Genomic DNA, 27,711 nt, shown 5'->3' on the forward strand with positions numbered 1-27,711 from the left:
TTAGTTTCAATTGCTTTGAAATTTCATATAAAAAGAATCATACATTTTTTACATTTGTAAGAGTTTATCAAATAAAGGACAAAAATGTGACGATGCAGAAGGAAGCTGTCTAGAACTATACTATCCAATATAATAGCTGCCAACCACATGGGACTGTTGAGTACTTGAAATGTGACCAGTCCAAATTGCACACCAGATTTTTTTTTTTTTTTTTTTTGGGTGTGTTGGGTCTTCGTTTCTGTGCAAGGGCTTTCTCTAGTTGCAGCAAGTGGGGGCCACTCTTCATCGCGGTGCGCGGGCCTCTCACTATCGCGGCCTCTCTTGTTGCGGAGCACAGGCTCCAGACGCGCAGACTCAGTAATTGTGACTCACGGGCCTAGGTGCTCTGCGGCATGTGGGATCTTCCCAAACCAGGGCTCGAACCCGTGTCCCCTGCATTGGCAAGCAGATTCTCAACCACTGCGCCACCAGGGAAGCCCTGCACACCAGATTTTGAAGACATACTTTAGTATGAGAAAAGGAATGTGAAACATCTCATTAATACTTTTATATTGATTACTTATTGAAATGTTAGTATTTTAAACATCTTGTTTTAAATAAAATATATTACAAGATTAAGTTTACTTGTTTCTTTTTATTTTTTAAATGTAGCTACCAGAAGACTTGAAATTACACATGTGGCTTGCATTATATTTCTCTTGGATGGCACTGGTCTACAAGCTCTCTGAATTCCTGACATTCAAAATTCTCACAAAACAACAGTTCTAAACAGTTTTTGGTGCCTATTGGACTTCTATCCCAAGCCACTCATTTTGTTGTTGTTGTTTTCTTTTTGACTTCTTCTTAGTCTAACTCCTTACAGTATAAAGCTCTTCCTGCACCCCCTGCCTTTCTCTCCTGCAGCTCCTCCACCCACCAACCAAAATGAACATTGTGCCAATTTCTCCATGCCCCAACAAGTCGTCAGTCAGTGCTGTCATCCTCCAATTCCTTTGACCTCCCCTTCTTTCTCCCACCCACACTGGCCCTTCATTCCTACACTTGGGTCCTGCTCCCCACCCTCACCCCATCCTCTCATCCAAGACATCCCTTCGCTTTGGCTGACATGTGACTGATCATCATGGCCTAATTCCCAGCCACATCACCATTGCAAGAAGACCTTCCTAGCTCCTAAAACTAAAAGGCTTTACATCTCTTCTTATATATATAATTGACATAAAACATTATATTCGTTTCAGGTGTGTGATGCAACAATTCGATATTTATATATGTTGTGAAATGATCACTACTATAAGTCGAGTTAACATCCATCACCGCATTTTTTTCTTGTGATGAAAGCTTTGAAGATATACTCTCTTAGCAACTTGCAGATGTACAATACAGTATTATTAACGGTAGATACATCCCCAGGGCTCTTACAGCTGAAGTTTGTACTTTTAACCCACTTCACCCGTTTTACCCACCCCCACCTTCTTTAAACCTTTTTTTAAGGCTTTACATTTTAAAACAAAACACCTCCTCATTATTTCTGCTCTACAGCAAGCTCTTTGAAGAGACAGGGCATCCATCGTGGTGATCCTGATGCCGTGAGGTCATGATGTGATATACTGGAGAAGCACTGGATTTAGAACCCACAGACCTCTCTCTGGTTATGCTTGTGCCTCTTAGCAACCTGCTTCTCCTCCTGGCAGCACAGATTCCTACTCTGTGAAGGGAGACTTGTACGCAGTGGCTTCCAGGGTCCCCTCGGTGATAACATTCTACAGCAGGAAGTTCATCTTGGGGTTCCTCTTATCTAAGTCTCACTTTCCTTCTCTGCAAAAGCAGAACAATAGTGGTACTTACCTTGTCAATAATGCTAAGCACAGTGCTGGATACTTATTATTTCAGACAAGCATGCTGGTTTGTGCAAAGAGCAGCAACAGCCCGTTGGGGAGCGTATTATGCTCATTTTAGTGTATACTTACACTCGGTAGTTATTACTTCAGAAAAGTGTGCTGAATTTATTTTTACTTCCTTGGATCGGGCCTCCTCTCAATTTCCTCTCTTCCTGGCTGGTTCAGATCAGTTTCCAACAGCAACGTGGATAGTGGAATCATCGCCCATGCACGACTCTTTTCAGCTCTCCTCCATCTCCCATTACTTCTCTGTCCAATATCCGTCCAGATGTTTTCTCATCAGACCCGACTTAAGTGAAAACAGAATCTTAAATCATCCTCTTGCTCACTTTGGAGACACTATCTCAACTTCTTCCTCCATCAAGCTTGGAGTCCTATCATCGTTTGAGATCGTTTTTCACCTCATCAGAGACCCTATAACTGCACACGTGACTATTGAGCATTTTAAGTGTGGCTACTCCAAATTAAGAGGTGCTGAAAGTTTAAAATATCCCCAGATCTTGAAGAGTGAGTGAAAAAATAAAAAAGGAATTAAAAAAATTTTTAAATTGATTACACATTGAACTGATAACATTTTAGATATGTTAGGTTAGGTAAAAATATATTATGAAAATTAATTTCACCTGTTTATTTGACTTCTTTAATAGGGCTACCAGAAAATTTTAAGTCACATGTACGATTTGCATTATATTTCTACTGGCTAGTTAGTGCTGCGTTTACAATGATCAGCTTCTACTGCTTACTACTCTGGAGTAATAGCACAGAGCCGTCCTTGTAAACTACTGGACTGCAGTCAGTAAATGGAACAAATGGACATTTTGGGTGTAAGAATAAAGTGGCTTATTTTCTTCTTCCATTGTCTTTTTTTTTTTTTAATTTGTTTGTTTGTTTGTTTGGCTGTGTTGGGTCTTCGTTTCTGTGCGAGGGCTTTCTCTAGTTGCGGCAAGCGGGGGCCACTCTTCATCGCGGTGCGCGGGCCTCTCACTATCGCGGCCTCTCCTAATGCGGAGCACAGGCTCCAGACGCGCAGGCTCAGTAGTTGTGGCTCACGGGCCCAGTTGCTCCGCGGCATGTGGGATCTTCCCAAACCAGGGCTCGACCCCCTGTCCCCTGCATTGGCAGGCAGATTCTCAACCACTGAGCCACCAGGGAAGCCCCTTCCATTGTCTTTTAACTCTCTCAGCAGGGTTAGGCTGGTTTTCCCCTGCCCCTCCATGAAAATCTGACTTCTGGTCACTCTTAAGTATTAGAAAATCTCAGAGTCATTTGAGTCATGAAACACATTCAATTCGTATTTAGAATTCCAAACTCACATACTAGCATCCAGCTTCATTTAAAATTTGGAGGACTCACCCTTCCTTAGCTAGATCTGCTGTGGGGGAAAAAAAAAAAAAAAAGCTGCAGTCAGTGAAAGAGGCAGGGCTGTCACATTCCTCTTTCTCTCCCAGTCACTCTTCCCCAGCTTGCTAACCCAGGCTTCCGATTCCTCCAGCGGTGGAGAGCAGGCAGGCAGGGAGGTGTGGTCCTGCTGAGAGCAGGCTGTGGGCTTTCCAGGCCCTGCTGGTGATCCAAACTGGCTCTTCCTCTCGCAGAGATTCCATGAGGTCTTTTGAAACCTCCCTCGTTGCTGAGGACCACTCATTCGAAATTCCCTTGGTGTGGTGGATGTGTTCTCCAACATTTTGCTTACTGTTTCCACAGCCTGGAGGACTCCAGCAATGCTTTGAAATTCTCTCTGATGAGGCTTCTTTACTCTTTTCTTTTAGTTTTTATCGAGTACAGTGTATGTATAAGTGGACCATGTGAAATGTCTCTTGGTGAGCAAACGTGTGTGACCATCACCTGAATCAACAGTCTTCACTTTTCTAATGGCTCCTCTAGACAAGGTCAACCCTTTCTGTGGTGTGGCCACATCAGGTCCTGGGGACGCTCATGCACGCTTTGCCTCCACAAATTCCAGGAGGACGTGCCCACGGACAGAGCAGCCCCTCCTTCACTCCCACCACCAGAGCAGAAAGCAAGCTTTATGTTTCTTCAGGTGTGGATCATCCCCTTGTCCACCCAGCTGCTGGGACTGACGTCAAGCTCACTGAGTGGACTCAAAGCCCCTCCACTTGCTTTAGGGTGAAGGAGAGCCATCTTTACCCCTTGTCTTGGGGGGTGGGACTGGGACTTGTAGCACTCCCAAAAAATTTTCCTCCTTCATCATCACTCCAGGTGGGGGAGGGGGCGTTTGAACCGGTTCTCAGCTCCCTGCTTTGAATGTGTTCATCTTGATCTGGTGCCTCACTTGGTCTAAAAATCATATTCATTTTTGCATAGATCAGAGAGCTGTGAAGACCTTGAGATAACATGTCTCTGGTCTTGACCCAGAGCGTGATACATGTCAAGATCAATCTTCTTGACTTTCCATGTCTTATGTGAATGAATATCACTGCTCCTAAAACTCAGATTATCTTTTACTTCACCAAATATGCGTTTTTCCAAGCAGATTCAGTTAAAACTCTATTGCCCCTAAAAGAACAGATACATGGATATAGTTCATACAGTACTTTGAACTTTCAAGAAGTTTGGGTTTCTTTTTTACTTCTGAATCCCACTCATTGTAGTTTGATGTTTCTTTGTTTTTTACGCAAAATAAAAGGTCTCACAGTCATCTGCCTCTACCACTGACTTACATGTTTCTCTGAGGATGCCACCATCCTCAGCTTCTCAGGGCTGCTTCTCAGACAAGGCAATCCACAGATACAGCAGGTTAGCTGAGAAAACAATGAAAAGGCTGTTATGGGAGCAGACAGGATGTAGTGTTTGGCATCTGGTACAGGACAGAGAATGTGTTATGAGGCTGCTCAGCCGACTCAAGAATCCCACACATGTTTTCTGAAGTTCATCCCTGGATAATCCTACTGTAATAGGAAAAATGGTGGCCATCCTTGGTCTATTTCTACAGCTCAGTGCAAATGTCGACTGTGGAAAAGTCTACACAGGAGACTCTGTCCTCAGTCATGGACCCTGGCCAGAGAGCATGAAATGTATGTGGTTAGTTCAAAAGGGACCAGAACAAAAAGTACTAAAGGGTCATATGATCCATTCTCTTGGTTGGGAAAACAATTCAGTAACAGTCCCACTGACAGCGGGGCATCTCGGGAGGGAACCATCCCATGCTGTGGGGAGGTGTCGCTGGTCCTACGTGGAACTTTTCAACCACGTTCACACACCTGGCTACTGGGTTTCATCAGATGCACCATCAGGAATATGAAAGGCCAGAAATATAATAGAAACCAAAGAGTTCCTGTAGTTGAGAGAGAGATGATGTCTGAAAAGCAGGGCAGAGTTGCTTCTTGTCTGGGTCAGTGGCTTACTATGTCGGACAGAAAAGGAAAATGTCTGTTACTATTTGTAGGACATAAAACAGGAGTAATAAAAGCTGTGTTCAGCACCAAAGGACCCATTGTTATAAAACACTACAGAATACCCCTGTTGGTTCTTAGAGTTTATAGAAGCTCCCCAGTGGAAGCTGTAGTTTTGCCCTTTATGTTTTTTTGACTCCAGATGCAGCTCCTAAACTCCTGCATGTTCGTCAGAGGAACAAGGAGAGGTCATTTTGCAGCATCTTGCCCTTTGAACCCAGATGGATAGCCTGTGTTTACCTTTGCACGCAGAAAACATCTTTGGAAATTTCTTCTTCCCACTCTGACTCTACTTGCCTAATCCAGTTTGTGTTCCATGAAGAGAAACTGGCAATGAATTCTTTAACAACATAGGAGACCCTTCCAAAACACGCACACACACACACTAGCCTTGCCCTAAAGCCCCCAGGGCAATATAGAACGTTTCCAAGCCCAACCAACATCTGAGTAAGAGTCATTTTTTAATTAAAGAAACCGAATTTCATATTTCACACAATGATGTAATGGCAGATCCTTGTGGAAACTGTGTGACATACAGCAACACATGTGAAATGGAGGTAAAAGGAAAGATTAAATGAAAATACATATTTGAGCTGGTTATTAGGAACAGTAACATTTCCAGGAATGGGTCACTCGGGGAAGCAGTTGATTTGGCTGGGGATAAACAGTGCCTCCTAGGTGTGCCCTGAGAAGAAACGATCAGAGCTTAATTTTAAATCTGAAGATTGTAATAAGAACTTGGTTATTTAAAGTCACTGCCAAAGAGAAGGGAGCAAGCATAAGCCAACCCCCAGAGGATGAATCGTGGAATGCTCATGCTGCCCTTGAGGTCAGAAGGAGGGGCAGAGATTAGTTCAATATGCTAAAGCTAATTTCTTCTGGTCTTTTCCAGTGCTGTAGCAATAGGAACCCTCTGGTTACACAGTCCTCTGTCGCAACAATGAGTTTCTGAGATCGGCATTAATGTATGGGGCAGAAAGGAGAGAAAAGATTCATTCCATAGAGAGCTCTCTGCCAGCTAAGGGTTTTGGTGAAATGTTTGTAATCCGATGCTTTTGGTCTTAATCTTCTCATTTATAGACTGATTTTACATTGCTGGACACTCACTATGTTCCTCCCAGACCAATGTTATTTTTGCAGAAGGATAAATACATGGTAGACATGACATGACAATTCTTTTTTTGCCCGGGCTGGAATCTAAAATTTGAAACAGCTGATATTCTCTTCCTTAAATAACTAAAACACAGATTTGGTAGTTTACCTTGGTGTTCTACCAAGAGTGTGCTCAAATGGGCATACTTGAACTGTGCAAAGGGGTAGGAATTGAATGGTTGGGTGGGCGGTGGGGAACAGCAGGATTGGGTGCAAGATGAGCCATTTCCTGAGGCTGTGCAGGGGAGGACAACTCAGGCCAGTGCTTGGAAATGAAGAATTTGCAGTTAACAGTCCCTCAGGTATAACCCTGAGATCAAGAGAAAGCTAATGAAAGAATGATTTTACTCTCTATGTCAGAATCAACCAAAATTAACTAGGCTCTTAATTTTACATATTAGCATAAAGTCTATAAATAGATTATGTCAGGTTTAAGCTTCCCAGAGATTAAAATTGACTGTATTAATCTTTCTTTAAGGCATCATTATATTTCTCTGGAACACAAAAGCAAATGCTATGAGTCACAGAAGTATGCAATTTCAAGGTCAGTTGATAGTGTGTCACTCAAGGCTTCCCAGATACCAAATAAAAATTCCATTGCTTTGCGTGTGTGTCTTACTGTCTTGCTCCCCTTGCCTGACTACAACTCAATGACCTTCAAATGCAATATCTATTGTTGCAGTAACTTTCATCTTTACCTGAGTGAAGCAGAATCAATGCACTTGACCAGCAATTCCAATTAAGCCACTATAGACAATCCTGCTGAATCTGCAAGCTTTGGATTTATATTGAATTAATGAAAGCTGAAAGGGGTTCCCATATTACAGCCACACTTAATGCATCCTTGTCAAAAAGAAATGTAATTACAATATTACACATACATAGTAGGTTGATCAACTTATGCAAGGTGACAACTATGAATTGATCATGTTAGAGTGTCAATAAAAATCCCTGTAGCTATTACATAATGTGCCGCTTTTAGATTATTCAATTCCCTAGAGCCTGGATGGTTCAGATGATTAGTAAAGAGATACACATTTAGAGTCACTTATTTTCATGTCAATGGTTTAAATAGACTGGTAGGTAGTATCAAAGGCAACTGCTCCATATCAATTAGCTTTTATTGTTTAAACAAAACTCAGGTCTTAGTCTAACAATTTATTTCTATATGGGTAAATACAAGAAAAAATATTTTTAAATATTTACAGTTAATCTTTGGAGTAAAAAAAAAAAAAACCCGGGGGGGGGGGGGGAAGCAAGGGAATGGATAAGATGGCAAAGAAACATTTACATCTACTGTCTGGGGGCTCTGATTTAGGCATTAGACATGCCTTAAAGCATTAGCTTTGCCAATCACCTTTAATATTAGTTTTTGGCTTGCTAGATTAATTAGAAGAGAAAAAGAATCTAAGCTCTAAAATGTTTAAAAAAGAGAGAGAGAAAGGTGCATCTAGTTACCTAAGTACTATGATCAGTTAACCTCTGTAGTAATGTTGACATGATGGTTGGCAAACTTGACTATCTTTTTTCATCAACAATAGTATCAATAGTATTATGTTAATTTCTTATTTGAGATATTACAGAAAAGAAGTCCCTATTCCCCTTTGACCCCTACTAACAAAAAAAACCAAAAAACAAAAAACAAGGAAAAATAAGAAACACCACCACCCTGAACCAAAATTTATGACAAAGGGCTACTGAATGTACTGGAACCTGTGCCCAAGGAAAGGAAAACTCTAAAAGAAAAAGTCTGAGCTCTGCAGACCTTGAGATAACATGTTCTCCAGACCAGATGGCCCACCAGAGGGGTCAACCCAGCTGCTTTGACTGGAGCAGCAAGGTCAGGGTGTGTGGGCTAGCCAGGTGAGCTTCCCACAGAGAGGCAGAGGACTTACTTTTGCAAGAAATTGTCTGTCAGTGAGACTGGAGCTCGAATAAACCTGGACAAAGCTTTGGTTACATGAAGATAAGTAAAATTTAAATTGCCAGAAAAGAACCTGTGTCCAAGGAGCCAGAGTGATTTCCCCCATCTGAAGGCAGAATCATACCAACCAGGCAGAGTGCTGTGACAAAGTAGTCAGAGGCAACGTAGTAATTGTTTCTGTTATCCCAGTTTATCTCTGCTTATCCCTACACTTTTGTTCTCCAAACAGCTAGTGCAGGTAAACTTCCACCATTCAATGATGGACACCAACATGGAATTTATACACATACTGCAAGAAACAAGGAAGAAAGAAAAACAAGTGAAGAATACACATCAGAAAATTATACACAAATCAGTTTGAGATTATGATCAAACATCTTCATGAAAATTAAAGAAAGCAAATGTGATATGACTTCAGAGGGAGAAAAAAAACAGAAAGAAAAAAAATCAGGGCTCATAAGAGAAAAACATAAGAGAAAATGATTTGCTTTTTAAAGGAGATGAAATGATAGAAAATATAAACATAGCAAAAGTGAAAGTCCTATTAGAAATAGAAATTACTGGAAAAAAGTTAGAAACATATAGTAAATGCTTTAGAAAATTTGAGCATATTGAAAAGGAAAATAAATCGTTTTTTTAAAAAAATGACTTAAGGGTAAATGTTAATTATGTAAGACAGTTAAAGGAGAGCAGCCACTGTATCTTGAAGAAGATAACCAAAAAGTAGCAGAAAAAAATTCAAACATAAAATAGAAGACTTGTATAATTTAAATGAATTAATTAAACAGAATGAAGGATCATATTAAGTCCCAGAAAAATGATTTGATACAAATCAGTTCTGATAAACCTTTCTAGAAAAAAGTATATAACTTCAACCTTCTAAAAAAAGAACAAATAATATCATTAGGAATGGTGGGGACTACTCAATCAATTTAAATATAAAAGTAAGTCTAAATATACTTGAAAATTATTGTTACATTTCACAATATTTAACATAATAAATAAACAAGAATGACAATGTAGAAATAATAATCCAATTAACAAAACAGGGAGAAAAGTTAGAAAAATGGTAAAAGGAAATATTCAAAGAAATAATGGTAGAAAATTTTCCAGGATTCAAGAAAAACATTCTCCTAAAATTGAAAGACCCTCTGAACCTCAAAGAGGATAAATAAACATAAAGTAGTCCTTACAGCAAAAGGGCAAGAATAGCCAAGACACTATTAAAGAAAAATTAAGCTGGGGTGTTGGCCTTGCTAGATACAGTAATTTTTTAAAGTATGTTATTGACACTGAGATAGAAAAATAGCTAATGAAGCAGAAAAAAGAAACCATAAACAAATCAAGTATACAAACTCGATATATGACAAACTGGTAAGCCATATCAATGGGAAAGTAGAGACTATTCAATAAATGGTTTGGGGACAACTTTTTTTCATATGAAAAAAGTTTAAAATGGAGGCCTACCTCACATAATTTCCAACTATCAATCCCAGATGAGTAAATGTGAAAAGCAAAATTTTCAAACTTTCAAAAGTTGGTAAAGGACTTTGGCTTCAGCTCTGATGTGTCAAGACCTTAAAAGCCATCACTCCTATCCTTACAACAAGAAAAAAGCTGAACAAAGTGAAAATCAACAACTTTTCTTGGAGCCATTAAGAGAATTGAGATCACAGGTAAAACCACCACCTGAAATCAGGAGTGGCTGATGAACATAGAAAATCACAACTGAGATTAGTTTACCTGAAGCAGAAGCAGCTAGAGCCCTAAATTAATAGGAACACTGAAACAGTAACTTCAACAAATTGCTGGAGGCACAGTATAGAATAGCATGAGAATGAGAAACTCCCAGGGGCTGCAGCCAGAGAGGGCACCACACTTGCATGGGTTTTACCTCCAGAAACCCTACCAGGGTTTCACAGTGAACAGCCAAGAAAAACCCTCCTTTCTGGCAGGGGGAGAGGACAGTAAGCATTTTGAAATATGCTCAAAGCATTCTCCATTACAAAGGCTTATTCAAGAAATAAAAAGAGCCTAATCAGATGTGATAGAAGGGAAATTATTCAACTCTACCTCTTCTAGTCTTCCTGTCTCTCTTAAAAAGGAAAAAAAAAACAATGTTTAGAAACACTTGTGAAGGTCCTAACACAGGGACACAGGTCCACTAAAACACTGAGATATAGTCATAAGACTGTAGAACACTGCCCTTCATCCCACACCTGACCACCACATCAACAGGGCTCCAGTATAATAACAGTGGGTTACAGCTGAAAGAGCAGCAAGACACAAGCTCTATTTAAGAAGGAACTTTTAGGGAAACCCAAAGCCAACAGAGGAGATAAAAACAAAGACACCAAGGGCAATTGAAGCCTCCTAAAACCTACAGCTACAGCAAACATTAAATCCAGGACAACTTCTAGCCAGATTTACATAAAACCTCACACTAAAGGCCTATTTACCTCTGTTTCTATTAATCAGTTCATGATATCCAGCTTTCAACCAAAATTTACAAGGCACGCTAAAAGGCAAAAAAAACACAGACTAAAGAAGCAAATCAAACATCAGAATGAGATTTAGATATGGCAGAGATTTTGGAATTATCAAACTAGGAATTTTTTAAAACTATGTTTAATATGTTAAGGGCTCTAATGGAAAAAGTTGACAATATGCAAAAACAGGTAATGTGAGCAGAGAGATGAAAACTCTAAGAAATAATTTTAAAGAAATGTTACAAATCAAAGCACTGAAACAGAAATGAAGGAAGTCTTTGATGGGCTCATTTGTAGACAGGACACAGCCCAAAGACAGAATCAGTGAGTCTGAAGATATGTCAATAGAAAATTCCCGAACTGAAACGCAAAGAAAAAGGAGAGCAAAAAAATAGAACAGACTATCCAAGAACTGTGGGACAATTTCAAAAGGAGAAACATATGTGATGGTGAACTACTAGAAGGAGAAAAAAGAGGTGACAGAACAGAAAAAAATATTTGAAATAACAATGGCTGAAAATTTTCCAAAATTAGTGAGACACAAAACCATAGATAAGAGAAACTCAAAAAACACCAAACAGGATAAATACCAAAAAAAAAAAAAAAACGACTACTGGGTATATTATATTTGAACTTCAGAAAATCAAAGACAAAGAGAAAATCTTGAAAGCAAACCAGAGAAAACACACACTGTACCTATAGAGGAACAAGAATAAAAATTATATCAGACTTCTCTTCAAAAACCATGCAAGCAAGAAAATAATGGAATAAAATATTTAGTGTTGAAATAAACCCCACCAACATGAATTCTATATACAGTGAAAGTATCCTTCAAAAGTTAAGGAAAATGAAGAGTTTTTCAGTCAAATAAAAACAGGGACTCCATCACCAGTAAACCTGGTCTACAAGAAATGTTCCAAGTTCTTAAGGGAAAAGGAAAATTATATAGGTCAGAAACTCAGTTCTACATAAAGAAAGGAGAAGTGTCAAAAAAGAAATAAATGAAAGTAATAAAACGTTATATTTTTCGTACTCTTAATTGATCTAATAGATGACAATTTGTTCAAAATAATAATAGCAATAGTATATTGGTTGATTATAGCTTATGGGTAAGTGAAATGAATGACAGAAATGTTATAAGGGATGAAAGAGGATAATTGGAAATACTCTGTTGTAAGATATCTGTACCACCCATAAAGTGATATAGTGCTCTTTGAAAGTAGACTAAGATTAGTTGAAAATGTATATTAAAATTCTTGAAAAACTAATTAAAAAAATTTTAAGTATAATTCATATGCTAGAGAGGAGAGAAACTGGAATCATATAAAATGTTCAATTAAAATCAGAGAAGGCAGAAAAAGAGTAAAATATTTAGAAAGAAAGAACATATACAATAAATAAAAAGTTATAAAACTTGAAGATATCAATAATCACTTTAATAATATCAATGGTCTAGTGCCCTTCAGGTCTTGGAAGGTTTTTTTTTCGTTTTTTTTTTCAAATGAGGGACTCTGAACTTAAAGCTTTATTACCTTCATGGTAAATATACCTCTGTATTCTGTTTAACAGCAAAACAAAAAGAAACTAATGCATAGAAAAAGACTGAAAGGAAATACCCTGAAAATATTGACAATGTGTTTAGGTGTCGTAACTACGTGTAGATTTTATTTTTTTCTGTCTACTTTTCTGTACTATCAAAATTTTCTTTAAATAACCATCTTTTGCTTTAGCATTATATTAGTTTAAGTGATATTTCTTCTGGCTTTAACTGTTCTACAGGCTGTAATCTTTTGATTTACTTTCTATCCAGCCCTTTGATAAGATGTTTCTAGGCTTGTGAATTGTTTATTCACAAGTTATAACTGCTCAACCAAATCTTCTTTAAAACACTATGTAGATGCATATGTAAGTTGCAATGCTAACAACTTCATTGATAACAAATAACAAAGGAAAGAGTTAGCTGGCAGATAGCCATAATTCTTACAGATTATGAAACAAACATGTAGGCAAAACTTTCTCCTCTGGCATATAAGCAAAACGTTTTATAAGAGGCAAAAGTGCTCTCAATTTTTATTTAGTGAAACATAGTCATATTCATGTTAAACTACATTTGCCAAAGTGTTCATGGATAAACCCCAAAATAATTTTATTCAGTCTTAGTATGAATTTCCTTGTGTGTTTTCCATTTAAGGAAGGCCTGTTGCTCAAACAGTGTAAAAATGCTGCACATTCCCATCATGAGTACAACAAAAAACCTAGAAGGGTCTGTATATGGTCACAATTTGTTGATGAATTTAGGGCAAATTTTCCAAACTGGAATTCCACAGAATATCCTTTCAAATGGTATTTAAATATATGGGATGAAAAATGACTCTTCTAAAAATATTTGGTAACATTGGGTTAAGCAAATGCTGTGTGTGTGTGTGTGTGTGTGTGTGTGTGTGTGTGTCACTTTGTTAGTTGTTGCTTTTAACTACCATCCTACTGACTTTAATGGGTAATAAGTATTATAAATCGTCAAGAGAAAATAGAGTATGCTGCATTTTCCAAAACTTTTTTGATCATGGAGCACATTTTTCTTTCTTGAGCTATTAAAGTCACTAGATGAACATTTTGAGACCCATCATTTGGGAAAATGTTGACTTGGGTTCTGATGTTTGTTCCAATATGTGTGTCCTGTGAAGTGTGATATATGGAATCAATGAAAATGGGAGTCATCTGTCAACATTGAAAACTAAACAAAAACATTGCTACTGGGGAAGTGGTTTACCTTTGCTTGAAGGCAAATTCCATATTTATATTTTTAGCATAATTCTACCTGGAACATTGCAACATAGGGGAAAAAATCACCCAGCGCCAGTATAGTCACTATGGAAACCTGTTTTTTTAAAAAGTGGGAGGAGGGAGAAGGAGAGAGACTGTGCAGAAGATTTATTAAAATATTCAAGATAAAACTGTAAAACGTGAGTTCACAAATGTATTCAGTTAAATGCATGTCTACCAGTTACCCACCTCTTTCAAGTAAAAGTGAAACATTCTAAAGGAAAGCAGGGGTGGGAAAAAGGATTTCACATTTACCTTTCTCCAAGTTTTTGCTAGAAATGTAAAATTCAATGAAGTAAATGATATATTCCAAGTCTGCCACTTTAAGTAACACAAAATACTGTTGACAACAAAGCATTACACCAAATTACAAGACTGACTGTGACACCAAATACATGAACCATAAGAATGGCACATACGTGGTTGACAGAGCAGTTCTGGAAAGGCAGATGAATACCAGGTGAAGGTAAGATAACCAAAATTCCCATGGAAAAAGGGTGCTGCACATAGGAAAGATGGAAAACACGCAAATACCCACAATAATATCTTTGAAAACCACTGACAACTTTCTAAATTCAAGTTAGATATCCTCTTCAAGATAATATCCCTAGAGTAGGAACCGCTCATGGTTTTAGGCTGCAGATAAAAGAAATTGCAGTCAGGCTTTGTCATCTGCCCCTCAGATCTGCCTTCTGCTGCAGCTGTTGGCTGTCTGGGACAAGGCAATGCTCAGCACAGGACTTCCAAGTTTGTGGCCGTTGCCTGCTGGAAACTTTTTTGGACTGATTATTCTTTGAACTTGGAAAATCCAGTTTCAAAATTGTCACTAATAATTGGAATACAAATATCAATGTCCTATTTTATGTGCTATGCATATGATGTGACCCAGTGGTGTGCTGGAGACAATTTTATATGTCTTTCTTCCCAACTTCATGTTCAGTGGTATCAATACAGTGATAGCTTGAAACCTGCTGTAGTGGAAGTATCGACACTATAGACATTCGCAAATACTACATATCACGGCTTTTTCTTTTCAGAAAGTCAGTTGTTTGACACTTGCCAGTACACCTCTGTTAATGCCTTTTAGTGTTCTGCAATTCTCTTGATTATTGATTGTTACTATTAACCTTCATTAAAAGATGAGGCTTTTCTGATGCTTTTACCTAGATTCACATTTAGGGTATAAAAAGAGGGGGAAAAGTTATGATAAAAGATCTGGGCTCCCCCCAACCAGTTTGCAAGGCAGAAATAGAGACACTGATGTAGAGAATAAACATATGGACACCAAGGAGGGAAAGCGTGGGGAGGGGTATGAACTGGGAGATTGGGATTGGCATATATACACTAATATGTATAAAATAGATAACTAATAAGAATCTGCTGTATAAAAAAAATAAATAAAATTCAAAAAAAAAAAAAAAAAAGATCTGGGCTCCCTCCAGAGTCTTGCCTAAAACACAGAGTATAATCTACTGCAAGAAATATCAAACTAATCTGACCAGAGCCCAAATGCCAGGGGAATTCTGGCTATCGGTACTCAGACAGGAACAGGAAAAACTCTGCATTAATGTATAGCAACCAGGCTTTTTGGTAAGAATTCTGGAAGTACCATCAGTAAGTTCTATCAACGTGCTAATTGTCATTTATAAGCACCAGCTATTAGTAACCCTTAATAATTCACTTAGCAAGTTTACTGTAAACAGAGCCATTGTATGGGGAGTTTTCGGTTCTACACTGCACAAAGGAATCTTTGCAGGGTTGAGCAGGGTCTGAAGCGAAGTCTGCCCTCCACCCTCAGGCTTCGGGGCTGCAGCCACCTGGGCAGCTTGTAATTTTTACAAAGGTGTAGTATGTGCTAAGGACTACACTGATAGTAAATAACCCTTGCTCATACATAGGTAGAAATAAAGAACTGGAGAATTGGGAGTCTTTCACAGACAAGAAAAACAAACAACGAGATTTGCACTTTTCAATCAGAAGGCTCCTCCTAAGACCAGGGCCTATTTAGGATACTTTAAAAATTATGCTAGAGAATTCCAGCCAGGACAACTCTGCAACTTCAAGTTCTGACCCACCCCTGCTACTCCAAATACATAACAGTGATAGATTTGTTTGTTAAGTAAGACAAAGAAGTCACAGCCAGACTCCAACACAAGACAAACATGTCTGTGGACAAGAAACAGAAGACAAGTACAAACTGATGAGCAGAGATGGAGGCTTGGCAAAACAGTAGGCAAGATGGGGAAAGAGAAGTCAAAAGATTAATGGAGAGAGTGGTGAACCGAGGGTCGGACATCTAGATGGATGTGGGGATGGAGATGGTGCAAAAGGTAAAACCAAAACTCTAGAGAAAATAACAAGATGGGCCAACAGTCACTGAGTTGGTCCAGCACATGGAGGTTCTGTGATCTCTGGCAGAGGATAGAAACATGACAAGACTTGCCATAATGTTAGAAAGCTATATTGCTAAATATGTATGTTAAAATGTTAAGGGTGACCACTGAAAGGAGGGAAGTACAATCTTCAGCTTCCAAACCAGCAGATGAATGAAAAGGGAATACAGGAAAGTTTATCAGTCTGTCAGACATAGGGAAGGAACAAAGTAAAAGAATGTGAAAGGACATGAAATAAGGCAGCAAAAAGTAACTCCAGTTCAGCAGGGCTCACAATGCAACTCACTATTAAAAGACAGCATTTGTCTGAATGCATTAAAAACAAAACTTCTGTGCTGGTTACGAAAAGCATACCTGAAACAAAATTACACAGAAAGGCATAAAATTAGGTGATAGACAGAAAAAAATATATATCGTATAATATAAATGTAATACCTAAATGTATATTTTATAATATAGGTATATGTTTTTTCTTTCTATCACCTCTTTTTATATCTATCTATAATGATAGGTAAGTGATAGATAGATAGATAGATAATCAGGCAAATATCTAGCCAAAACAAAGCTGGTATATCAGTATTTGGATTAGATAAATAGAAGCTAAAGGAAAAATCATTAAGAGAGATCATTTGGAACCCCATATAATAGTGACTAGAACAATCTATCAGGAAAATACAAAAGTCATAAGTTTCTATACAACTAACGGCAGAGCCAAAATATATATATATGAAGCAAAACTAAGAGAATGGCAAAAAGAATTTGGCAAATATATCATCATTGTGTGTGATTTGAACATCTTCTAACAGAAACTAATAGACCAAGAGGACCAAAGGTTAGTAAAGATATAGAAGATTTAAACAGACAAGTGAACAAGCTTGATCTAATGGATATATGTAACCCAGAACCAGCAGAGAATATACAATCTCTTCAAGTAAACATGAAATATTTATAGAAACAGACCATGTGCTAGGTCACAGGGGAGACCTCAACTAATCCAGAGAATAAGTATCACGTAGGCCATGTACTCCAACAGTAAAGCAATTAAATTAGAGAGAAATAAAAAGATCCTTTTCAAAACGAGAAGAAACACTGCTAGAATAGGAAGAACAAATGGACCAAGAACCCAGAGAGATATGCATTTAAATCCCAGGTTCAACACGTGCCTGCTGACTGTCCTTGAAATAAGGCACAACCTCCCTGGGCCTTGGTTTCTGCACATGTCATATGGGTACAATAATACCTCTCTCACAAAATTCTTGTGCAGATTAAATGAGGAAGTATCTTAAAATCACCTAGCACAGTACCTGGCAGAAACTCAAATACTAGTTTTAGTCCTTTCACATAGTATGTGTTCAATAAAAAGGGATTGAATTAATAGCTGCATAAATGAATACCAAGTAGAGATAAATACACATTCTTTTGCAAGTGGAATTTAGAATAAAATTTAATTAATCAACAAGGTCCTCTTTTAAACAGAGACAAGAAAAAATATGGCACATTCTATGTTTTTAATTATCCTCTGATTTGAAAAAGAAAGAAAAGATTTTGTCAGGACCTCTGGAAAATCTGATGCTGCATCCTGTTTGTCCCTCTCATGTTCATTTTTCTAATTGGTTCAGATCATGTGGTCACTTTATCCAAATAAAAAAAGGCTTTGCTTGTGAAAGAAGAGAAGCTTGGAGGACAACGTCTGATAGCTTACAGCCCACAGTTCAGAGAAAAGCAAGCCGCGGGCACCAGTTTTCAGAGGGAACCCAACTAAATTCAAAGAGCCTAAGTCAGCTAGATATAAGAGAGAGAGTTTCCTGACAAAAAGGGCTACCACTCCATCACATCAGGCAGGGATTTGTGTGATCTCCTTCCACGTTTGATGTTTCCAGATGTCCTGAACTTGGTACAGGCTGTGAGGCAAGCTGAGATCCACCCACCTTGTGGCCATGACAGTTAACGAGGTGGGTGCAGTGATGTGACACAGAGATACTCCCATCACTCTAATCCTCACATTGGCTGTCTCTCCTAGAAGGCTTTTCAACTTGGGTTGGGCCAGTTATTTGTTTGGTTGCTGCTTTTCTATGCGACTCAGAAAGAGAAAGCTTTTCTGCTCCCTTCATTTTTTCACTGGTGCCAAGAACTTGTCGATTTAGTTGTTAGATGGAGCATGATATTCCCAAGGCTTTGATCAAAGAAGAAAACTTTTCCAGATCTTAGATAAAGGTGGCATTGATGACAAAGCTAATAAGACCACGATGGACAGTCCAAGAATTAAGCACTGCTACCAGGAAGACAGCTTGTGGTTCTTATGGAGCTTGACTTCAGTTTCACCCGAAAAGCATAATGTCTTGGTTTTTCTCTCCCCACTAAAAATACTAAACATTTCCAAAGCAAATATGGATTAATTAGTGAACAAATAATTTGACTAGCTAGGTCAGTTCTTTATGTCATATACCAAAATAAGTTCCAGGTAGATTCAAAAATTTAAGGTAAAATTAATATAGGTGAATGCTTTTATAATCCTAATGTGGAAAAGATCTTGAGATCAACTGTAGAAACTAAAGAGAAAAATTGACATATTCTAAATGTTTGTATGGTTAGAAACATCATAAATACATTCAAAAGCAACACACAGGAAAAGCAGCTTTAACATCTGTGACAAAGTTCATGTTCTTAATATATAAAAAACAGTTACAGCCAAAAAGAAAAGAAAAAGGGAAAATGGGCATGATCAGTCACTTCCCAAAGGAGAAAATACAAGTGACTAGTAAACAGACCTAAGAAAAGTGCAACTTTAGTAGTAAACAAGGAAATGCACATTAAAACAATGAAATACCATTTTATTGTTTTTACTTATTTTTTATTTTTTAGTTATTGCATTGGTAAAAATTCGAGTGACTACCCAATATTATTGAACCCATTGTTGGCAAGTATGTGGGGAAATAAACACTCTCTTACCAAAGCCAAGAATTAAAAAAATTCTTTTAAGAAGTACAGTTTTTGAGGGGTTGGGGGAGGGAGGGAAATGGAAATAGACATAATACATTAAAATCCTTAAAAGTGGACACACTCTTTGATCAAAGAATTTTATTTCTAGGAATTTATTCTCAGGAAGTAATCAAAAAGAAGAAATTGATGTGCCTTTAATCATCCAGGCTTGTTTACTGTAGCAATAAATCAAATAATCAGTGTCATTCAATAGAGGAATGTTTAATTATGAAACATACACACAGTGAAGCAGTTTGTAATGATTAAAAATGAAGAGGTGGAACTAGATCTATTGACATGCCAAAACATCCACATTACATGAAGTGAAAAATGCAGGTAAACAAGATTGTATAGCCTGATCTATTTTCCCCCAACCTTTCATCTAGATATGTATATACATATATAAAGACACAGGGAAAACTCCAAGAGGATAGAGAGTGAAGTTTTCATAGATGTTTCCTCTCATTGGTAGTATTTCAGGGAATTTTCACTTTCTTCTTTGGTTTTCTGTTATCTTTTTTTTTTTTACAATAAACTTTTTTTTTTTTTTACTTTAGGGATCAGAAAACTCATAAGGTAATTCATACTGAGGAGAATAAAAAGAAGAAAGCCATAGTTTAATGAGGCAAAGAAATTCTAGTTTTGGAAACTTCCAGTTTTGCTACGGAATTTTAACAAATCATGAATTTTGTTTAACATCTCTTTGGGTGTCTCACTGTAGCTCAAGAATTTTTTCTCTTTTTCTTTTTCACTGAGCAGCAACTCTGTGCAAGCATCCAATAGACATCCTTTCATTCAGTCCCACTAACAACCATTAAAGTCGCTGTCAGCACTCTTGGTTCAACTCTAAGGAAGCACTCTGGGACCTGTACCCCGGCAGGTGGTGGAGGAAGTCCAGAGAAGCAGCAGGATTTGGCTACCTTCTCTGGGAGAGATACATGGTAGGAGGTTTATCAGACTTCTGTGTTCAAATCCAGCTCTGTCACCATGGCTGCATCACCTCAGGCAAGTTATTTTGCCTCAGGTGGTTCCATTTCCTGACCTGTAAAATAAAGATGATGATTTGGGAGGTTGGGATTGACACATATACACTAACATGTATAAAACAGATAACTAATAAGAACCTGCTGTATAAAAAAATAAACAAAATAAAATTCAAAAAAAATAGAAAAAAAATTTTTTTTAAATAAGAAAATAAAGATGATGAAAACGGTCCCTACCTTAAGAGCTTGTTGTCAAGGATGAGTATACGTAAGGCACTTAAAATAGTGCCTGGCTCTTGGAACTGTTCTGCGTTTGTTATTATTCAGCACATGGCTCACAGGCTCCCTGCTTCCAAAAGCAAGGATTGCATGAGGGCTTAGCAATGACCGTCTCCACCTACTAGTGTAGAATTATTGAAAAGACCTACCCTAAGGGAAAGTGCATGAGGGTGTGACTCGTGGGTCCCCACCTCTCCTCCTCTCAGCTAGTTGTGGGTTGTTGAGTCACATGCAGGGGACAAGGCTGATGCTCTGGTAGAGTCAGAACTCAGACCCACCTCCACCCAACTCCCCTACACCCACCGTTCGCTTTGTACTCTGGCTAATATCTAAAGAGGTAAACGTGTATTTATACTACTAGGCTTACCAGGTCAACGGAGATGAAAATGTACGTGCCCAGTGGCCTGTAGCGTGCATCTGGTCCTGTGTGCGTTTTTGTTCCTTGTGGCACCTTAATTTTTTATCTTGCAGAAGGCATCCTTGTGGAATTGCCAAACAAAAATATTTGCCTTCCAAAACGATGATAAAAGTGATAACGAGTGAATCTGCAAAAAGGGCCAAATTTTCTTTTAAAAATAAAAGCAACCCAGTATGTGCTGCCTGAAATTGCGAGAAACTTTAGGAACATGAAGCATGTAACTTCCCTTTAGAAATGCTATCCCGAAATATTTTGCATATTCTGGCTTAGGCTTCAAAAGAGATTTTGATTCATGTTTCACGTTTTTAAAAAATTAGTACAACTTACTGATTGCCTGGGGTGGGGGGGGGTGTGGAATTCTAGTTTGCCTCAATTACACTGACGCCCAACAGTGTTTATGGACCTTGTTCTATCATCTAGTGACGGTAGCTTCTGAAACAACAACCAGGACATGCGGTTTGACAATCAGCAGTCTGTTTATGTGGGCAGAATAGTTAGCAAACCAGAAAATTCAGGACATATGCATGACATTAACTACATGTAATGAATGATACGTGTGAATAATGTATGCATATATTGGATGGCTAGTGTCTTTCAACTGGTTAGTGTACATGAACAGTTTTTGAGAGGGTTAATTAATTCATGTCTTTCCAACTGCTTATTTAATTCATGTCAACTGTCTTCATTAGACCAGTTAACCTGACAAAATGATAGATTATCCTTACATTTGCTCTTCTCTAAGACAAATATAAAATTTTTTTTTAAACCTTTTAAACCTGCTAAGACACTTATGAGAACTATTATTAGAGGAAAATTGTATTAATTTGCTGTTGTTGATGGGAAAAATCACGACGACCCACAGACATAATTTGAAATCATACACACATTCTAACGCAAAATAAACATCATGGCTCATTTCTGTAAACAGGGACGTATATTTGCAAAAGAGCAGGAAAACCCTGTCTAGATGTGAACTAGGATATAATACCTAAAAGTGTCTACATCATAGGGCTGTGGGTTCAATGAGTTTATGTTTGTGGTACGCTTAAAGCAGTGCCTGGCACATGGTAAATGCTGTATAAATGCCATTTACGGTGCTGGCTTTTAAGATGGAATTAACTTTTCAAAAGTCTTTTGAAAAATCCCATCAGAGGTTTCAGCTAAAGTTTATTTTTTGATATGAGGTATTTTTTACTTTTCAGATGTAAACTTTGTGGATTAATCATCATGAATTAAAACTCACAACCCATTTGTACTTATTTATGGTTGGTTTGGTTTTTTCCTGCAACCGTGTGGGTGACGGCCTGGAAACAAATCTTTGCCTAAACACGATCTGCTGTTCCCTCTTATTCTGGCCAATATGACCAGTCAGAACATGACAAGTATGCATATACAGCTACACTGTGTTCCTAAATATGGACTCAGAGCAAACATGACAAACTATCTGAAACCTTGAATACGTAAAACATGTTAAATAAGTTTGGTTAATTACAATGTAAACAGGCTCTCCATTGTACTGAATGAGTCATTGATTCTCCCAGAGGATCTGAATAAAGTTCAATGGAAATGAAGGGAAAACAAGGTATGTCTTTAGCTATTCAGGAAGCTGAGGTGGATGGGTCAACAGGGCAGGTAGAGTCAGCATATTTCGTGCTGGGAGAGAACTGTCTGAGCCTGCCTGATAAACACGCCTTCCAGAAAAGTCTATTCCATGAAGGCCTACAGAGTTTTATGGGAAAGGAATCCCATAAGACAACCTTGAGCTGGCAGAAAAGCCTAGCATTGTGTTACAAAGATGTGTCTCCAAACTTTAATCTGTGTCTGAATTTTATATGGGTGTGTGAGTGTGTGGGTGTGGAGCGAAAGTCAAAAAGAGTAAACTCCACAAATGCCATTCCACCAAGTGTGCCAAGACATTGAGACATGAGGCACACCACTTTGATACTCCCCGAACAAATTTAAACTAAGGAAGTCAGATCTTCTTTCCATCCTCTCCACAGAATACCATTCAACTGAGTGTCTGTACCAGGAGGAGGGCTAGCTTCTGGGAGAAGCAGGGGAGGAACCAGGTGGCAGCCTGGGATGTGCAGGTGCAGCACAGTTAGCAGGCCCAGACAAAGCGATCCAGAAGAAGTGGCTATAGCCAGCAAAGGGGCTCAGAAGACTGTGACCCGTGAAGACACAGGGGACATGGCCAGAAGCATTGTCAGGGGATGAAGATCCCATGTCACCCAGAATAGCAATAGCCAGTTGAGGGGTTCAGATGGCAGATCCGAGCAGGCAGAAGAAAGAAGCAGCCAACTTTAAGATAGGATAGTTGAAATTATTGAGTCTGAGGAGCAGAGAGAAAAAAGGATGAAGAAAAGTGAGCACTCATATGTGATATACTAAATGCACAATATAACCTGCTCCTACATTTAAATATGTGCATGTAAGTATTTTATGCAATAAATATGGCTTTGAAAATAAATAGAATTTTCAAAAATAAAATCATCAAAGTCTTTTTTTTTTTTTTACAGAACATGTTGATAATGAATAACATTCTACAGATATACTTGTCCAGTGCCTACTATGTGTCAGATATTCTGTGTGCTTAGGGTGCAAAGGTGAACAGGTCAGGGAGATCAAATTCCAGCGAGTGGAGCCAGGGCAGCCTCATGGGTGTATGAACTGGGCAGTCGCACACTGCACTCAGTTTATTGCCCTAGTGTTGCTGTACAGAAACTCTTATAATTTTTGAACAAGGGCCCTGCTTTCTTAATTTGCACTGACCCCTGTAAGTTATGTAGCCAGTTCTGAGGGGCACACAGATAACAGATGAAGAGTGATGGTGCTGGGCTTCCCTGGTGGCACAGTGGTTAAGAATCCGCCTGCCAATGCAGGGGACACGGGTTCGATCCCTGGTCCAAGAAGATCCCACATGCCGCGGAGCAACTAAGCCTATGTGTCACAACTACTGAGCCTGCGCTCTAGAGCCCGCGAGCCACAACTAGAGAAAACCCGTGCGCAGCAGTGAAGACCCAATGCAGTCAAATATAAATATGTAAAATTTTTTTTTTTAAATTAAAAGAGTGATGGTGCTAAGACAGACACTGGGAGCCCACCAGAGCAAGCAAGTGCCTGATCCAGCCTTAGGGACAGGGCTGGGCAGGGGGATAGGGCGAGACTCAGGATCACAGATGATCTCCTGGAGCAAGTCACTGCTGAAGGGAAATAGGAATTAGCCCAAACTCTGTTCAGTTCTATTTATTGTGAAAATTAATACGTTTGGTAGTTTCGTTTTTTTAAGGTAAAACATACAACTATGCACATATGCATAATGCTGTTGAGAAAATTCCACACCTTTAAATTAAAGCTTCAGGGTCATTCTAGAGCATTTCCTATCAGGCCTATGAAAGGGTCATTGGCCTCAGTCTCTAGACCAGGGATTGGAAACTTTCAATAAAGGGCCAAATAGTAAATGTTTTCAGCTTTGAAGACCATATGCTCTCTGTCACAACTATTCGATCTGCCACAGTAGTGCGAAAGCAGCCATAGGCTATGCTAAATGAAAAGGCATGGCTGTGACCCTAGGCTACAGAGACCAGCCTGCAGGCAGGGTGTTTGCTGCCCTGACCCCTGCTCTAGGACAGGTAACTTTGACTCTCATTTTCTATAATAAAGCCCCAGACTGGGTAAAGTTAGATGTTAACTTGTAGATCAGTCAATGATAATTGCTGTATGGCAGAGACCATAGTCTCACAATGTGCCGCATATTGCCCTGCCGGACATCCTATCCCAGTGATCCTGTCCCACTCAGACATATGTAAGATATAGAGGTGAAAGAAAGAGAGAGAGAGAGGGAGGGAGGGGGGGAGGGAAGAGAGAAAGAAAGATCAGGATAGATATCAGTTTTTCATAGCTGTCTTTGTAGCTGCTTTGTCACCCTGCTGTTACCCTCATTGATTAGTTAAATCTTTTACATATGCTTACTATATATTTTTATAGCCACAGTGTTTTTGACTTTTTAATATTGTACTTTGTCAGCATATATGAAGAGAAGCATAGCCAGATACAGAATGAATGAAGAGTTTTTAACAGGCAACTTTGCAAATATGATTCCTGTAAAGTAACTGCAACTTGCCTCAGTAAGCCTGAGTGAATCTACTCCAGTATAGAGATATCAGAGTCTGCCTTATATTTCCATGCAAACCAGCTACAGGAAAGAGATCTGAAGAAGAATGCCTTTTTAACCAATATTAAGTGTCATCATTAAAATACCAACCAGGGGAGGAACCTTCAGGTGAGGAAGGATCAGGACACTGGGTTCTCCCCATTACCGCCCCCTCCCTGCAAAGTTCTGCTCCTTTGTCCGTCCCAACCCCCCTCCTCTAAGCCAGGAACATGGAAGGCCAAGGTCTCCCAGCCCGTGCACTGAATTCCTCCACATTCTCCTGACTTAGTAACCACAGAACCCTGCCTCCTTAATTCCATGAAGATGTAGTTAGAATTTTTCAAAGTAATGTTTACTTTAAAACCAAAGGAAAACAAAACATAAAAGGAGATCACCCACAGGGGATGCTATCAGCCCAAACTCCTTAGACTATGGTCCACATCTTGTGGGTGACATAGCTCACATATAGCTACAAAGTGCCGGAAGCAAAAGAAGATCTCATGGTGCGAATGGCTACACTGGGTCAGTCTACTGGCTCATGTTTCTAATGACTTTCTACTATAAGAATAGAGTGAAGTGTGTGGAAGCTTATCTTCTAGTTTTCCTCTTGAGCTGACAGCACGGTAATCAAAAATTTAGGATTAGTGACAAAAGACAGTTGAAAATGCAAAATTGCAGTATCCTAAGGGGAGAAAAGCTATATACACCTACCCTGATCATCTGTTAAAATGTTATTTATCTTTGAAATAATTTCTTTTTTGAAAAAGTTTATAATGTATTAGAAAGGTGTACATTTTAAAATGTATTTACATAGACATATGTTTACATTACATATATGTATATATATATACACACACACATATATGAGTGTGTATAATATAAAATTCAGTCCAGTACAGCACACCGTTTGTTTCTCAATCTGAATGCTAACCATTGCTCTCAGCCAATGAAGTTACATGACACAGATCCTACTGAAGCTCTTGGCCAGTGGTTGTTAGTGTCCCATACTGTGAGATCTCTCAGCCAGTGAGCACATGCTCTTGATATCCAGAGTTGTATGTGTTTTGTCCTATGTGTTGTTTACCTTCTTATCTCCCTTTCTTCCATTGATAAGTATTCTCCTGAGCAATTTCTATCCACTCTGGCTGATAGAAGTTATGCAAGTCATTCAAGATGTGAAAACTCAAATTTTATAGCAACTCAAAGAGTCTTCAAGAAAATCGTCAAGAAAACATTAGAAAACAGGGCTTCAAGACCCATCAAGGTCTTTTCAAGACTTACCTAGCCAAAACAAGGTTTAACTTTTCTTATAAAAGCAAAGCCACAAAAGCCTGTAACAGATATGCCTTCCCAAGTCAGATATTCACAGTCCTGGATCAAAATAGGAACAAGTTTTTCCAGCTGGGGACTGCAAAAAAAGTAGCTGTGTAATTGCCTACTACAATTCTAATTTAAGAGACTGTGAGCGTGAAATCACAGAATTTTCCCTTGATCAGCTCAATCTGATTACCAAATCCTCCCGGCCGTGCATGTTGTGCTCTGTGATTGCAACCACACCACTTATGCAGATGGCCCTGGGTAATATCTTTTTGACATGATGTGTGCACTGGGCTTGCTCACTGAGTTAATCAACAATTGTGTTTTCTTAATTTTTTGAATTTAATTAGACTTGGATTTCAGAGCACTGTTTCACTTTAGGTATTTGCACATGCTAGCAGACCACCAAAACTAGAGGAGTAAATGTTACTTTTCCCCTTCCTGACATCTTATTTAGCACCTTTTCCTTCTTGCCCTAAGTATAGTTAACACAGAAAAACATATATAAGTGTTAAAAATGCACCCCAAAAAATAGTTAATAAAGAGCCAGTATTTGCCAAAGTTTTTTCTGTCCCCTTTTGATGAAGAAAACAAAACAATAAACACTTCTCATTCGCTTCTGGTTGGGAGCAGGTCAGCCAGCTCAGCATGGCTATTAAAAGATTAATTGAGTGGCCTGTTTGTTTAGACAGTCTCTCAAGGCCATTAACGACCTCACCTTTGAAAAATCCTTTTCTCTGACTTCACTGTGTGGGTCCCCTCTGAAGCACTGGACAGTCTTGAATCTCCTTTCTCATAGCCTTGCCTGACCCTGCAGTTTTCTGGTTCCCTTCCAACATGTCCACCTGTTACTTCTGAGGTCTTCTTCATGAGATCCTCTTCTTCCACCACTAACTTAAATCTAGATACTCGCTGAAAGAGAATGTGTTAATGGTCTGATCATTCACCCCCCCCCAACCCTGTATTCATAGCCTTTGCCATGTGCCTTTGAAATTCTTCTCAGTGAAGAGGGAGGAGTACATTTCCCTTATCCTCAACATTGGATCCAGGCATGTGACTTGTTTGGATAAATTGAAGGTTAATGGACAGACATGGGACCCTTGGGTGATGGGCTTGCCTTCTGGTGCCTTGGTCTTTGCCATGAGAAGAACATGCCCAGGCCAACCCTGGTCCGAGAAGAGTCAACCTGCTGGTGCCAAGAGAAGGAGGAGAGACACTAGAAACAGAGCTCAGCCAGGGCCAGCTGCCCGCAGATCCATGGAAAACAAATGACTGCTGCCTTCGCCACTGGATATTGAGATGGTTTGTTATGCAGCACTGTTGTGGGGATAGTTAGCTGATAGACTCTGTAAGATTCTTTTGTCCTCCATTACCAAACTTGGCTATTCCTGTTGGTCTAGGGGCTAAGCTGACCTATTAACTGATAATAGTAAATGATAATAATTAAATAATAAAATCCAATGATAATATAATTATTAAGCAAAAATGAATAA

General features: G+C 38.8%; 1 long non-coding RNA gene across 1 annotated transcript in view; it reads right to left on the reverse strand.

The window, feature by feature from the left end:
* Positions 1 to 5,682: 5,682 nt before the first annotated feature.
* Positions 5,683 to 27,711, reverse strand: part of LOC309633030 — a 59,750-nt gene continuing 37,721 nt past the window's right edge. The window contains exons 2-4 of the long non-coding RNA XR_014247256.1: positions 20,698 to 20,875; positions 20,289 to 20,397; positions 5,683 to 20,110 (exon numbers count right to left, since the gene is read on the reverse strand). This is a non-coding gene — a long non-coding RNA (uncharacterized lncRNA). The remainder of the gene's footprint in view (positions 20,111 to 20,288; positions 20,398 to 20,697; positions 20,876 to 27,711) is intronic.

Source organism: Balaenoptera borealis, assembly GCF_965194805.1.
Source record: "Balaenoptera borealis genome assembly, chromosome: 8".
NCBI lineage: Eukaryota > Metazoa > Chordata > Mammalia > Artiodactyla > Balaenopteridae > Balaenoptera > Balaenoptera borealis.